At 35.5% G+C, this 15674-nt stretch overlaps 1 protein-coding gene across 16 annotated transcripts in view; it reads right to left on the bottom strand.

The window, feature by feature from the left end:
• MGAT4C (MGAT4 family member C) overlaps window positions 1–15674 on the bottom strand; it is a 731126-nt gene that overhangs the window by 54164 nt on the left and 661288 nt on the right.

Raw genomic sequence — 15674 nt, 5'->3', positions numbered from 1 at the left:
AAGATAAAGTAAAGCAGGAATCCTAACAGGTATCACCTTTAACTTGAGAACTTCTACAGATCCTTGGAAAACTTGAGCTTCCCTTCATAGGAATAGAGTAAAAAGTAGCGTAGAAGACTTTTTTATAAAATGAGAAAGAAAACTCATGGGGGAAAAGGGTCTGAAAGGCGATTTATAGTCTCATTCTTAGTGTTGGCTGGAGAAAAAAAAAAAAAGAATTCATATTGACAAGTTGGTCCTCATCACAGACCTGAAATCTACAATCATGCTATTTGAAAGTATTTTGTTTACAACCAAAGCATTTAGTTGAAAAATGCTCTTGTGTTAATAGTGCCTCTGGGTGACTGGGAGGAGCAAATACTTTAAGAATGGAACATCAAGTCTGGCCTTAAAGAATTTCCACAAATAACATTTCATATTAGTGAGAATATAGTCTAAACCGGAACACCCAGGGGAAATGAGATTTTTACAAGTGAGAACAAGAAGGAAGTGGGAGTGCAATGAAAAGCACAAAATTAAAATAGAGTCTCACTTGAAAATAATAAAAAGAGACTATTACACTTGTAAAACATTAGGTAGAATTTTGTATCAAAATTATAAAAATAAAAGAATAACCAGAGACTAAAGTAAATCACAAATACAGATCAAATCGGTGAACAGGATATGGATTCAAAGAATACGGTAGTAAGAAAATATGAAATGATTTGAAAAAGTAAGAGAATAAAAATAGAGAAAAACAGAAGTCAGGCTAAAGCAGATAAGACTGAGGAGTTCTGGAACTGCCTCTCTTCAGATTCAGGAAGACCAACAAATGTAAAGTGGGAAATGTTAAAACTATACACATCAAATCAGCTTCAGAACACCAAAGATAATGAGAAGATTTTAAAAGCAGCCAAGGAGAAACAGCAAATTACCTTTGCAGGTATAACAAATAGACAGACAATTGACCTCCCATTAGTAAATGGAATCCAGAAAACAATAGAAAAAAATCAATGGTGTCAGAAAAAATATCACTGACAATTTAGACTCACAGTCCAGAGAAATTATTTGCTAAGAACAAGAGCAAAATACAAATACTCAGTAAAAAACTGAGAAATCATCACTAAAGGAAAATCTAAAGAATATACTGCAAGCAAATAGATAATGTGGAAGTTCTAATAGGAAGGTATAGTGAAAAATATAAATACGTGAGTAAATCTAATACAATATGAATTTAAAATACAATAGAAACAACATCTAACTCTTTGAATAATAGAGCAAAAATACTCACAGCATTAACACAAAAATCTGTATGGCTCATGATAATTAAAATAGTCTATCACAGGAGTTCCCGCTGTGGCGCAGCAAAAACAAATCCGACTAGGAACATGAGGTTGCAGGTTCAATTCCTGGCCTCGCTCAGTGGGTTAAAGATCCAGCATTGCTGTGAGCTGTGGTGTACGTCGCAGACGTGGCTTGGATCTGGTGTTGCCGTGGCTGTGGCACAGATCGGCAGCTGTAGCTCCGATTAGACCCCTAACCTGGGAACTTCCATATGCCGCAGGTGTGGCCCTTGAAAAAAAAAAATGCCTAGAATAGTTTATTACACTCATTTTTATGTAATTTATTTAACAAAGGTATTAACATGCCTTTGTATGTGTGTGTATGAGTTTCCGTGTGTTTGTATTCATTTTCTCTGGGAGCTACCATAATTGTATTGTAATAGTATATTTTATTTTTATTCTATGACTTTCTTTTAGCATCAATAAGTTTTCCAAGTATTAATAAAACATCAAGTTACATGTTTTGATAAACTCTGAAAGTTCCAATAAACATCGTCTAGAATTTACAGTGAGCGTAGCACTGCTGAACAACTAGAACTTATGTATACAAAACTAACAGGCAAATGCCTTGCACTGAGGCATGCATAACTACCCTAAGACAATACGACTTATGGAATAGCTTTGATAATATGTGAAAAAATTTATAATCTCTCAAAATTCCACTGTGAATGCCACGCAATCTCACCTTAAGAAAGAAGTTGCCACTATCTGACCTGTGCACAAAATGTTAATATCCTGGAAAAAAGAAAGCCCAGTATCACTAACACTATCTTCTTGTTAATTGTTTATGAAAGTAAAATCAAAATTATTCTAGATAATTTCGTATTCCCATGCAATCATTATACTCACATTACTAGTTTTATAAATTGACAGAAAATATAGAATAGTTAACATAATACCTTATTTAATATATATAGCTCACAGAACATTATTAAGTGAAATTATTCATTAAAAGTAGTCAAATCAGATGTTTGAGATATATATGTGATACATATATATATGTGATATATACGTGATGTATATGTATGTGATATATATATATATAGTATTCCTGACATTTTCACTGATTTTATTTGCTGGTAAATAAATTACGTATGTTTTATATTTCACATAAGCACAGGATTATTTGCCCTTAGAAAGTAACTCTAGTCCATATTGCCTAGGTTTACTTCACCTAAAAATTGCATAGACTAGTTCATTGCATGTTTATCCATGTTACTGATTTTTCCATCATATATAAAAAGGCTTACGGGAGTTCCCGTCATGGCGCAGTGGTTAACGAATCTGACTGGGAACCATGAGGTGGCGGGTTCAATCCCTGGCCTCACTCAATGTGTTTAGGATCTGGTGTTGCCTTGAGCTGTGGTGTGGGTCGCAGATGAGGTTCGGATATGGCGTGGCTGTGGCTGTGGTGTAGGCCGGCAGCTATAGCTCCGATTCGACCCCTAGCCTGGGAACCTCCATATGCCACGGGTGTGGCCTTAGAAAAGACAAAAAAAAAAAAAAAAAAAAAAAAAAAAAAAGGCTTACATTCAAAAGATTGTTCCTGCTACAACATTATAAATTCATTGCTTGGAACCCAGTTTGCTATTTAATGTCTGCCCATGTTAACGAGGCTGACAAGGGTATTCAGAAGAAAACTGTGCCTCTACAATGCAATGAATACATGAAGAACAGTCTCTAATAATATATTTAAAATCAGGAGCATATTCTTTAAGCGAAGGTAACTTGAGGACTAAACATATTGTTATTTTGCATTATTTTTCTCTACTGGGCTTTAAAGTACTATTTATATTTTTAAATGTTCTGTGCTTTTTTGGGCTATTTAGACTATACCTCTGAGGAACCAGTAGTATTATTTTCTAAGTTTGATGTTATATAAACCTTTCTTCTTTTAGACAATGTTTAACTGTGAAAATTCATAAGCTCTTGAAGAAGAGATTTCTCTGGCTCTCCTGACATCTCTATCAGCTTGTGTGTGTGTGCGTGGGTGGGTGGGTGTGGGTGTGTGTACGTGTGTGTGGGTGTCTTTTTTAAGGTCACACCCATGGTATGGAGGTTTCCAGGCTAAGGGTCGAATCAGAACTGCAGCTGATGGCCTATGCCACAGCCACCGCAGTGTGGGATGGAGTCACATCTGCGACCTACACCACAGCTCATAGCAACACCAGATCCTTAACCCACGGAGCAAGGCAAGGGATTGAACCTGCAACCTCTTGGATACTAGTCAGATTAATTTCCACTGAGCCACGACGGGAATTCCTCAATCAGCTTTTTTCATCTCTACTTAGAAGCACTGTGGCCAGCTTTTATGGTCAATCAAGATCTTTACTTGAATTTTTGTATTTTTCTTCTATTTTTTTCTTTTGTAGCTTCCACATAGAGCAAGAAGACTTGCAATGGAAGATTGAGGTTTTTAAAACAGTAGTAGTCATTTTAGAGTTTTCATTTCAGATAAATTCATTTCTCAGTTTGGAGCTTTTATTATTATAACTAATTGGCTATATTTCTGCGTGGAGAGGGCAGCAACTACATTTATTAGAGTTGGGCAGAAAGGAGGCCTAGCTGTGGATTCCAAAATGTTTAGAATGTAGAAGGTTGTAGTAACAATAAATTGAATTCTACAGAAGATTTGGTATTTGGCTACAGTAGGGTATTTGGGCTGTAGAGTTTCTGTTCTCAAACTTATGAATGGAATGTACTGATAAAGGAACTCCAAACACTAAATGTGATACAACGAAAAAACTACTGTTTTTGAGAATAACATCCTTCAAGATCAGGTGTCTTGTAATGACCCCTTCTGAGTCTTCTGAGTCCTTTTACTTAACTAGTGACATGACCTTAGACATAATTCTAGATACATTTTAACAAAAGATCTGATTTTTTACAGTGTGTTGATAACTTTCATAAAAGGGTGATTAACAAGATGAAATCTGCTGATTTGTCCTTGTACACATATCACCAACTGAAGACTTAAACTCACACTGTAAGCACAGGATCTTAAACCCATTAGTGGTTTAGAAGGATTGTATTTGAATTTAATGTGCATATATACTGAAGAAAACTATGAGAGGGGTGTGCCTTGCCTAAGAAGAGATGCATGAAAAAAAGAGATTCACTTAAGGGTAATTAAATGAAAATAAATTTATCTGATTATGGTATTATATACTTTCTTTTAATAAATATTATTTTGATATTAAAATAAAACTATTATTGTAAGAATTTATCTTATTTAGGTAGAGAAATAAAGAGTATGAATGACAAAGGTGTTTTATTTTTCTAATTATTATTCAGCATGTTAAAAAGCATTTCTGATACGTCAAATTCTAATAAATATGATTTCGTTGTCTTTCCTTTTCGGGTGATTATCATCCTTTTGCGGTATTAGTATGAAGAATGGTTAGTTTTATATATTCCTGTTCTTTGCATGATTAAAAACATTTTGAATCACACTACAAATAATTATATTAGCATAAAAATTTAAATAATTTTTTAAATGATTGGTTAATAAAATTGTTTTTTATTTTCAAATTTCCAATATTTCAACTTCAAATGTTCAAATATTTAATATTCTATGTACTTAAATGTATAATATATTCATATATATTTATAAATATATATATATACCTACTCCAGTTGCTATAAGAGAATGATAAATTTCTATGGTCTTTCAATTTTATACATTTAAATTTTGTTTCTGTGTAAAATGATAACATATTGAAAAAAATCTCAGAGTAATGGTAATTGACCAAGCATTCTACAAAGATGTAGAAAACAAGCATTATACATTTTAATGGTTATGGAAGGGTTTTCAAGACAACAAAATCTCAGCTAGTGAAAAACACCTATGACACTTTCTGAAGAATTCAGAGCCCTTCTTTAATGATCTACATTTGAATACGCGTTCAATAGATCCCTACGTTTTGGATAAATGAATTGCCTCAACCACATAAATATCAGCTATGATTATATTGTGTGTTAAGTTAAATAATGAGAAAGGTATACTTTCTGTATTATTCTCAAGCAGGGTCCTTCCTGAACACATGAGCAGCTTCAAGAATCAAATCAACCACATTCCGTCACTCAGTGAAATTTACAGCAGATAAGGAACACAAAACATGAGAGAAGATGAAAGACAGAAGAATTACCTTTCTCAAAAAATCTATGCTCATCTAAATCTTAAATCATGTATTCTTTTCCCTTCATATCATTCTTGATGAGAATCTTACAGAAAAAAAAATGGGTGATGCTGACTGTGCTTCACTGTAAAGAGAAACCTGTGGTCAGGGATATGTCTAATTCCTGTAGACTTCATCATCATTAATATTATATGAGTCTCACTGATCTGTCCCAGCTAGAAGAAAAATTTATCTTTCATTTGTGCAAGCACTACCTGCTGAGTAATAGCTCTCATCTCTGGAAACTGAGTGGTGAAATGCAAACTGCAGCAAAGGGAAAGAGGCAAATTGTTCTTTTACTGGAGTCTGGCTGCACTTTACTGGAGTTGCAGAGTCAGCCAGGCACAGTAAAAGATCCTTGGGGAGTGACAGTTCCTTACTTTGGCCTACACATGTTCATGCCTACGTGTTTAAGCTGACTTCTAAACGAGATCATTTTTAACTTAAATATTCACAGGGAAGCTTGGTGCCTACAAGGTTGGAAAATCATTAGCTCAACCTTGAAAATTTCCTTAATTATAAATGAGATGACTAAAAGGCAGATTAATGATTTTTGAACACCTCAAACTGAGAAGGTAGGATATTTTGCCTCTTGCTTGAGAATGACTCACCTGAGCTGGACTAAGGATGCCGTCTAAGTGTGCTAAGATGCAAACTAATTAAGCTCATTTATGATGCTGGAGTCGAGTGTTCTCTGGGAAGAGTTCCTCCACCAAAATGTGAAATAGAGGAAGAGGGTCCAGCACCCCCTTTGACAGAAACACATTGGGTGTCCATTGGTAGGTCCACCTAGACCACAAGTGCATCAAGATTCACAGGAAGTAGAGTGTGATTCCTTCATGTGAAAAGATAACTTCTGGAGAAATTTATTTAGTGTAAAATCAGAAAAAAATAAAAATCCTGGTTTCAAATGAGTGTTTTTATTTGCTAGAGAACATAAAACTCAAAACTATATGAAAAAATAGTTTCTTTTCTTCAGAGTTATCTCAATTTTTAATTACACATTAACTAGTTTGATTATTTAATCTCTTTCTAAATGTTTAGAACGTAAATCAGACTATTTTGGTGAAAAACTGTACTCTCAGAATCTTGTACATTATTGCCAAGCAGTAGGTGTTCAACCAGTATTTGGCTAAAAAAAAAAAAAAAGAAAAAAAGTACATAGTGTAAGATTTTCATCAGTGTCTACTATGTGTTCTATATAATAATAACATGTGTGTAAGAGTGATGATTTATTTACACTCAGCTGCTGATCATAAATTTACATAAAGCTCTGTGTTAGAAATGAGGTGAAACTAGACTAAGATTAAATTCTAGGCCTCAAAAAATTGACTGTCTAGTTGAGGGAATAAGCATATGTGCAGAAATTATATAAAATATGAAATATTAAGTGACAAGAGAACATACTAGTCATAATTGTACGTAGATATTAGACAAATAGAAATAAATGCACATCTTGATAGAGAACTACATGAGTAAATACATTGGAATCAAAGGAATATAAACCACAAATCATAAATTATGTTGCTAAGAATGACACAGCTTAGAATGACTTTCAAGAGGACATTACCCCTGCCTACAAGAACCATCTAAACCCAGTTCTCTCATTGGTTTATCTATTTAATTTTTACAGTAGAAACACAGGATTCCCAGGAACTGAAAGGATCCACTTTCCACACTCATGCTAATATAATATTAGAATTATTTGAAAATGTTTCTTTCCTCACACTCTAGCTGGCAGCTGAGTGCTTTCAAACTTTTATAATCTTGCCAACCTAAAACGAGTGTAAGCAGAGGGTTCATAGTCTCTTCTTTCCATTTGATCTTTACCTGTGATTTAAGTATCTTTTCATATGTTTATTCTCTTCTCTAAACTTCAGTCCTTTTCTCACTCCTCTTTCTCCAATCTGAATTCCTGACTGGACACCCTCAGCCAGGCTAGACGGGAGCAGAGTAAATAGTCATTTTTAGAGAAGAGTAGCCGTGGGTGGGTATCTGCTAGCTAAGCTAAACGGTTGCTAAGTGCTGCCCATCAATGGGTTTGCTATACTAGTCACTGGTCATTAGTTTCAACAAATACTTTTTATCTTTAAAATTATCTTGGGACTACTTCTGGATAATTTTAGTTAATCCAGTACTCATTTAAGCCTTTGTTTTGTCAGTAACTCTGTTATTCTACATCTATTCTTCAATTTGATGTCAATTTGTGAAAACTATATATATATATATCTTTTTTTTTTTTTTTTTTTTTTTTTTTGCCTTTTCTAGGGCTGTACCTGCAGCATATGGAGGTTCCCAGGCCTGGGGTCTAATCGGAGTTGTAGCCACCGCCCTACACCACAGCCACAGCAATGCAGGATCTGAGCTGTGTCTGCAACCTACACCAGCTCATGGTAACACCAGATCCTTAACTGAGCAAGGCCAGGGATCAAACCTGCAACCTCATGGTTCCTAGTCAGATTCGTTAACCACTGAGTCACAACAGGAACTCCATGTGAAAACTATTAATTTAACCAAAAAAAAAGGATGATTAATCTATGTAAAACAATAATATAAAGGTTAAACATTAAATAAGAAAATACAGCATGTTAAGATTAGGAAAATTTTCCAGGTTTTCTTGATTATAAAATCAAAGAAGTTTTCTTTAAAGCTAACATCAAACTAATTAAATTTATATCACTTTATTTAAAAAGAATGTCTTAATATTCTGTAAACTTTGAAATTTCTGAAACTATGTAAATTCTTTCACTAATTTTTTTTGCTCATATCCTTGAATAGTATTGGATGGCCTTTGTATATACATAACCCACTGTTAATTCCTACATTCTGCTCTTCTTTTATTCAAAACATCAATTATCTGGATTTAGTTTTTAAATCTTTTCACCTTTTTTTCTTTATCACCTCTATCAGCTTCACCTACACTAATGGATGACTTTAAGGCATAACAGAATTTTTTGTTTGTTTGCTTACTGATTCCTTTTACTTGTTTTTTAAACACTTCACAATAATTAGATCTTATTCAAAGACTAGTTGAACATTTTTAAAAGTTAAATTGAAGTTTAAAACCAGGGGTTTGGCTTGGTATATTCCCCTAGTGTTTCCTTTTTGTGTATCAGCCTAAAAGCCTTTAAAATATGTAAAAAAAAAATTACTCCATGATGTGGACTTTCAGTTTTTTACTACTGAAAAACTAGGACTGGGGAGAGAAAGGCAAGATGGTGGAAGAGTAGGGGTACACGCTCTCCCTCTCCCACAAACACAACAAAAAAAACACATCTACAGGTTAAACAACTTTCACAGAACAGAAATTAATCGCTGGCAGAAGAACCTAAACTCCAATAATGGCAGGAATCTCATGACATAACTGGGTAAAACAAGAGAAAAGTGGAGAGTGAGAAGGGGAATCAGGGCTGGACGGGTGTTCCCGAAAGGGAACTGTGGAGGAGAAAGGGATCCCACACCCTGGAAAGTCACCTACTCGATGGAAAGATCAACTGAATCAGAGGGATCTCCAGATGCAGAGAAGAGCGCAGCAGTAAGTCTGAGTTCCGAAGAACAAAGTGAGAAACGAACAGATCATCTGAACTACTGGCACAGTCACCAAAAACCAAGACACTTGGGTGGGGGCTGGGCACTGAGACCTCGGCTCCAGAGGTTAGTCCCCAGAAATGGGCTGGGGTAGGCGGTGCAGAGACTGCTTGTGGGACTAGGAACCAGTCTGTCCAGGTGTTGGGGCAGAGACTGCCTGGGAGACTAGGAAGCTGAGCGTTGCCCCACCCACCCCCAAGAAAAGCCACACTGCCTCAAAGAAGACTAACCAACAACGCCAGCCCTCAGGAAACATTCCACAGCAGTGCCAAGGCAAACACTGCCCAGCCATGGGACGTACACCTCCACCAAGAAAAAGAAAACAACAAGCAAGATGAAGAAGCTGAGAAACCACCCCCAGTTAAACCAACAGGAGAGCTCACCTAAAGCAGTCAACAATGAAACAGACCTCTGAAGTCTGACAGACTTGGAGTTCAAAAGGAAAATAGTGAAAATACTGAAGGAATTAAGAGAGGATATGAACAGTAATGCAGATGCCCTTAGAAAGGACCTAGAAAATATAAGGAGGAGCCAAGAAAAACTAGAAAATTCATTTGCAGAGATACAAACTGAGCCAAGGGCAATAAAAACCAGAATGAATAATGCAGAAGAACAAATTAGTGTTGTGGAAGATAGAATAATGGAAATCACCCAAACAGGACGGCAGACAGAAAACCAAATGAAAAACCATGAAAGCAATGTAAGAGACCTATGGGATAATATAAAGCGGGCCAATCTACACATAATAGGAATTCCAGAAAGAGCAGAAAAAGATAAGGGGATGGAAAATATATTTGAAGAAATTATCACTGGAAACTTCTCAAATCTAAAAGATACTGAGTTCAAGATACAGGAAGCACAGAGGGCCCCAAACAAGTTGAACCCTAATAGACCCACACCAAGACACAGTATAATAAAAATGGCAAAAGTTAATGATAAAGAGAGGATCCTAAAGGCAGCAAGAGAAAAGCAAAATGTTACCTATAAGGGAACCCCCATAAGGTTATCAGCTGATTTCTCTACAGAAACTCTACAGGCCAGGAGGGAATGGCAAGAGATATTTAAAGTGCTAAAAGGAAAAAATATGCAACCTAGAATACTCTATCCAGCAAGAATACCATTTAAAATAGAAGGGGAAATAAAATTTTTTCCAACAAACCAAAGCTAAAAGAATACAGCAATACAAAACCCAGGCTAAAAGAAATATTGAAAGGGTTTCTCTAAACCAAAAACAAAGGATTGAGGAAGCCACAATCAGGGAGCAGTCACCCAAATAAGCCAGCATACAGATTTAATCATGAACATGTTTAAAACAAAATAAAATTAAAAAGAAAAAAAGATTCATCAAAATCACAAAATGTGGACAAGGGATGTGAGGAAATAAATACTTTAAAATTTTTTTCTTTTTTTCTTTTTGTCTGTTTCTCTTAATTTTAGTATAGTAATGAAGTGTTTGAACCTACAGAACCATCAGGCTAAAACGCATAATTATAGGAAGGGGTTAGCATACTTTAAAAACAGGGAAACCACAAATCAAGACCAAACATTACATTCACAAAAAATTAAAAGAAAAACACTCAAGCAGAAAATAACTGGAGACCATCCAACCAAAAAAAGAAAGGAAGAATGGAGAATCATAGAATCAACTGGAACACAAGTTTTAAAATAGCAATAAATAATCATCTATCAATTATCACCTTAAATGTCAATGGACTGAATGCTCCAATCAAAAGACACAGAGTGGCTGAGTGGATAAAAAGGCAAAAACCTTCAATATGCTGCCTACAAGAAACCCACCTTAGGACAAAGGACACATATAGATTGAAAGTGAAGGGGGGGGAATATTTCATGCCAATAGACATGACAGGAAAGCAGGAGTTGCAATACTCATATCATACAAAATTTACTTTAAAACAAAATACATAGAGAAAGACAAAGAAGGACACTATTTAATGATTAAGGGATCCATCCAAGAAGAGGATATTACTCTTGTCAACATATATGCCCCAAATAGAGGAGCACCCAGATACATAAAACAAATATTAACAGACATAAAGGGAGAAATTGATGGGAATACAATCATAGCAGGAGACTTTAATACCCCGCTCACATCAATGGACAGATCCTTAGACAGAAAACCAATAAAGCAACAGAGATCCTAAAGGAAATAATAGAAAAGTTAGACTTAATTGACATCTTCAGGACACTACATCCAAAAAATCAAAATACACATTCTTCTCAAGTGCACATGGAACATTCTCAAGAATTGACCACATATTGGACACAAAGCTAACCTTAACAAACATAGAAGCATAGAAATTATTTCAAGTATCTTCTCTGACCACAATGGCATGAGACTAGAAATCAACCACAGGAAAAGAAATAAGAAAAAAACCTAATATGTGGAGACTAAGCAACATCCTACTAAAAAACCAATGGGTCAATGAGGAAATCAAGAAGGAAATAAAAAAATACCTGGAGACAAATGATAATGAAGACACAACCTCTCAAAATCTATGGGATGCTGCAAACGCAGTGCTCAGAGGGAAATTCACAGTGATGCAGGCCTCTCTCAAAAAAGAAGAAAGAACTCAAATTGACAACTTAACCCTCCACCTAAACAAATTAGAAAAAGAAGAACAAAAAAGACCTAAAGTCAGCAGAAGGAAGGAAATTATAAAGATCAAAGAGGAAATCAATAAAATAGAGATTCAAAAAGCAATAGAGAAAATTAATAAAACCAAGAGCTGATTCTTTGAAAAGGTAAACAAAATTGACAAACCCCTGGCTAGACTCACTAAGAAGAGGATAGAAAGAACCCAAATAAACAAAATTAGAAATGAAAAAGGAGAAATCACAACAGATACTTCAGAAATACAAAATACTGTAAAAGAATACTATGAACAACTACATGCCAACAAATCTGACAATCTGGAATAAATGGACAATTTTCTAGAATCTTACAGCCTGCCAAAACTGAATCAAGAAGAAACAGACCAACTGAATAGACCAATCACTAGAAATGAAATTGAAGAAGTCATAAAAACACTCCCTGCAAATAAAAGGCCAGGACCAGATGGCTTCACAGGTGAATTCTACCAAACATATAAAGAGGAATTGGTGCCCATCCTCCTTAAACTCTTTCAAAAGGTTGAAGAAGAAGGAACACTCCCAAAGACATTCTATGAGGCCACCATCACCCTCATTCCAAAACCAGACAAAGATACCACCAAAAAAGAAAACTATAAGCCAATATCTTTGATGAATATAGATGCAAAAATTCTCAACAAAATCTTAGACAACCAAATCCAGCAACATATCAAAAAGATCATACACCGTGACCAGGTAGGGTTAATCCCAGATTCACAAGGATGGTTCAACATAGGCAAATCAATCAATGTCATACACCACATTAACAAAAAAAAGGTCAAAAATCATATGATCATCTCAATAGATGCAGAAAAAGCATTTGACAAAGTCCAACATCCATTCATGATCAAGACTCTCACCAAAGTGGGTATAGAGGGGACATTCCTGAACATAATCAAAGCCATTTATGACAGACCCACAGCAAATATAATACTTAATGGAAAGAAGCTGAATGCCTTCTCACTCAAATCTGGAACAAGACAGGGATGCCCACTCTCACCACTGCTATTCAACATAGTTTTGAAAGTCCTAGCCACAGCAATTAGACAAACAAAAGAAATAAAAGGCATGCAAATAGGAGGAGAAGAGATAAAACTGTCACTGTATGCAGATGACATGATACTATATCTAGAAAACCCTAAGGACACCACTCCAAAACTACTTGAATTGATTTGTAAATTCAGCAAAGTAGCAGGATATAATATTAACATTCAGAAATCGGTTGCATTTATATATACCAACAATGAAATATTAGAAATGGAGTACAAAAATATAATACCTTTTAAAATTGCACCCCCAAAAATCAAATACCTCAGAATACACTTGACCAAGGAGGTAAAGAACTTATATGTTGAGAACTATAAAACTTTAATCAAAGTAATTAAAGAAGATGTAAAGAAATGGAAAGATATTCCATGTTCCTGGATTGGAAAAATAAATATTGTAAAAATGGCCATACTACCCAAAGCAGTCTACAGATTCAATGCAATCCCTATCTAATTACCCATGACATTTTTCACAGAAGTAGAACAAACCATCCAAAAACTTATTTGGAACCACAAAACACCCAGAATTGCCAAAGCAACCCCAAGGAACAAAAACCAAGCAGGAGGCATAACTCTTCCAGACTTTAAGCAATATTACAAAGCCACAGTCATCAAAACAGTGTGGTACTGGTATCAAAGCAGACAGACAGACCAATGGAACAGAATAGAGAACCCACAAATAAACAGAATAGAGAACCCAGAAATAAACCAATTAATCTTTGACAAGGGAGGCAAGAACATAAAATGGGAAAAAGAAAATCTATTCAGCAAGCATTGCTGGGAAACCTGGACAGCTGCATGCAAAGCAATGAAATTAGAACACACCCTCACACCATGCACAAAAATAAACTCAAAATGGCTGAAAGACAAATATAAGACAAGACACCATCAAACTCCTAGAAGAGAACACAGGCAAAACACTCTCTGACATCAACCTCATGAATATTTTCTCAGGTCGTTCTTCCAAAGCAACAGCAATAAGAGCAAAAATAAACCAATGGGACCTCATAAAAACTGACAAGCCTTTGTACAGCGAAGGAAACCAAAAAGAAAACAAAAGGACAACTTACAGAATGGGAGAAATAGTTTCAAACAATGCAACGGCTTAATCTCTAGGATATACAAGCAACTTATACAACTCAACAGCAAAAAAGCCAATCACCCAATGGAAAAACAGGCAAAAGACCTGTATAGACTGTTCTCCAAGGAAGATATACAGATGGCCAACAAGGACATGAAAAAATGCTCAACATCTCTGATTATAAGAGAAATGCAAAAATTAAAACTACCATGAGATACCACCTCACACCAGTCAGAATGGCCCTCATTAATAAATCCACAAATAACAAGTGCTGGAGGGGGTGTGGAGGAAAGGGAGCCCTCTTGCACTGCTTGTGCGAATGTAAACTGGTACAGCCACTATGGAGAACAGTTTGGAGATACCTTAGAAATCTATACATAGAACTTCCATATGACCCCACAATCCCACTCTTGGGCACATATCCGGACAAGAGTTTCCACAAAAAAGACACATGCATCTGCATGTTCATTGCAGCACTATTCACAATAGCCAAGACATGGAAACAACCCAAATATCCATCGACAGATGATTGGATTCGGAAGAAGTGGTATATATACACAACGGAATACTACTCAGCCATAAAAAAGAATGACATAATACCATTTATAGAAACATGGATGGAACTAGAGACTCTCATACTGAGTGAAATAAGTCAGAAATAGAAAGAAAAATACCATATGATATCACTTATAACTGGAATCAAATATACAGCACAAATGAACATTTCCACAGAAAAGAAAATCATGGAGAATAGACTTGTGGCTGCCTAGGGGGAGAGGGAGGGAGTGGGAGGGATCGGGAGCTTGGGTTTATCAGATACAAAGCTAGAGTAAGTAAAACAATGTGCTATCATCCCACAAATACACCATTAAACAGCACAGAGAATACAAAAACCACATATATATGCAGATATCAAGGAGGCATAAACCCATCATTTAAGTAAAAAGAGCAAACTGTCTGACACATCATATTGGGAAAATATCACATAAACAAAAACTAAGTTACAAGTGTACCACTATCAGACACAAAAATTCCAGGTAGTTAATAAGGATAGCTGTAAAAAATATAAAACCAGAAAAAAAAAGAATCTCATGTATATCTACAAAGCCTGGAAGAGAAAGAAAAGCACACAGACGTGCCAACAATGTTGTTAAACTGTCCATATTTTATAAAAGAAGCGAAAGACATGCCGTAAATTTACAATGAGATCCTGCTGAGTAGCATTGAGAACTATGTCTAGATACTTATATTGTAACAGAACAAAGGGTGGAAAAAATGTATATATGTAAGGGTATCTTGGCCCCCATGCTGTACAGTGGAAAAATAAATAAATTAATTAAAAGAAAAAGCTAGGACCATTAAGTTCACAAATTCTCCAATGTTTAGAAGAAGCGCAAGGAGTTCCTGGTGAATCTGGGTTTAAGGAAGGCAGAATAACATGTGTCACTATTCTATTGTGACACGATGGCACATGACAATGACATTGGGGAAAGGTTATGATTAAGGAAGACACTTTCCCCCTGAAATTTTGGAAGCTCTCTTTTCCAAAGCATTCCAGCACCAAGTAATGTTCCTGTTCTCACAGCAGGTACCCTTCTGGTGTTTCAGTCTATCTGTAACGAAAAGATGTCTGTTGTCTCTTCCAGCCAATTAGATAAGTGAATCAGATGAACTCTGCTGCCAAACAATGTCCTAAAATGCAAGTCTGATCAGATCACTCTTGACTCCGATCCCTTTATTGGTTTCTCATTGTTGGGTTAGATAAATTTCTTAGCCATATATTTTGCTCCTACCAAACACACAGAACTAC

This window comes from Sus scrofa, chromosome 5 (genome assembly GCF_054392235.1).
Source record: "Sus scrofa isolate SSC_HxYL_T2T_F1_AM1 chromosome 5, Sscrofa_HxYL_maternal_Yorkshire_Landrace_v2.0, whole genome shotgun sequence".
NCBI classification, from domain to species: domain Eukaryota; kingdom Metazoa; phylum Chordata; class Mammalia; order Artiodactyla; family Suidae; genus Sus; species Sus scrofa.
Note: the sequence above shows the minus strand (reverse complement) of the source record. Positions and strands in the feature narration are given on the sequence as shown.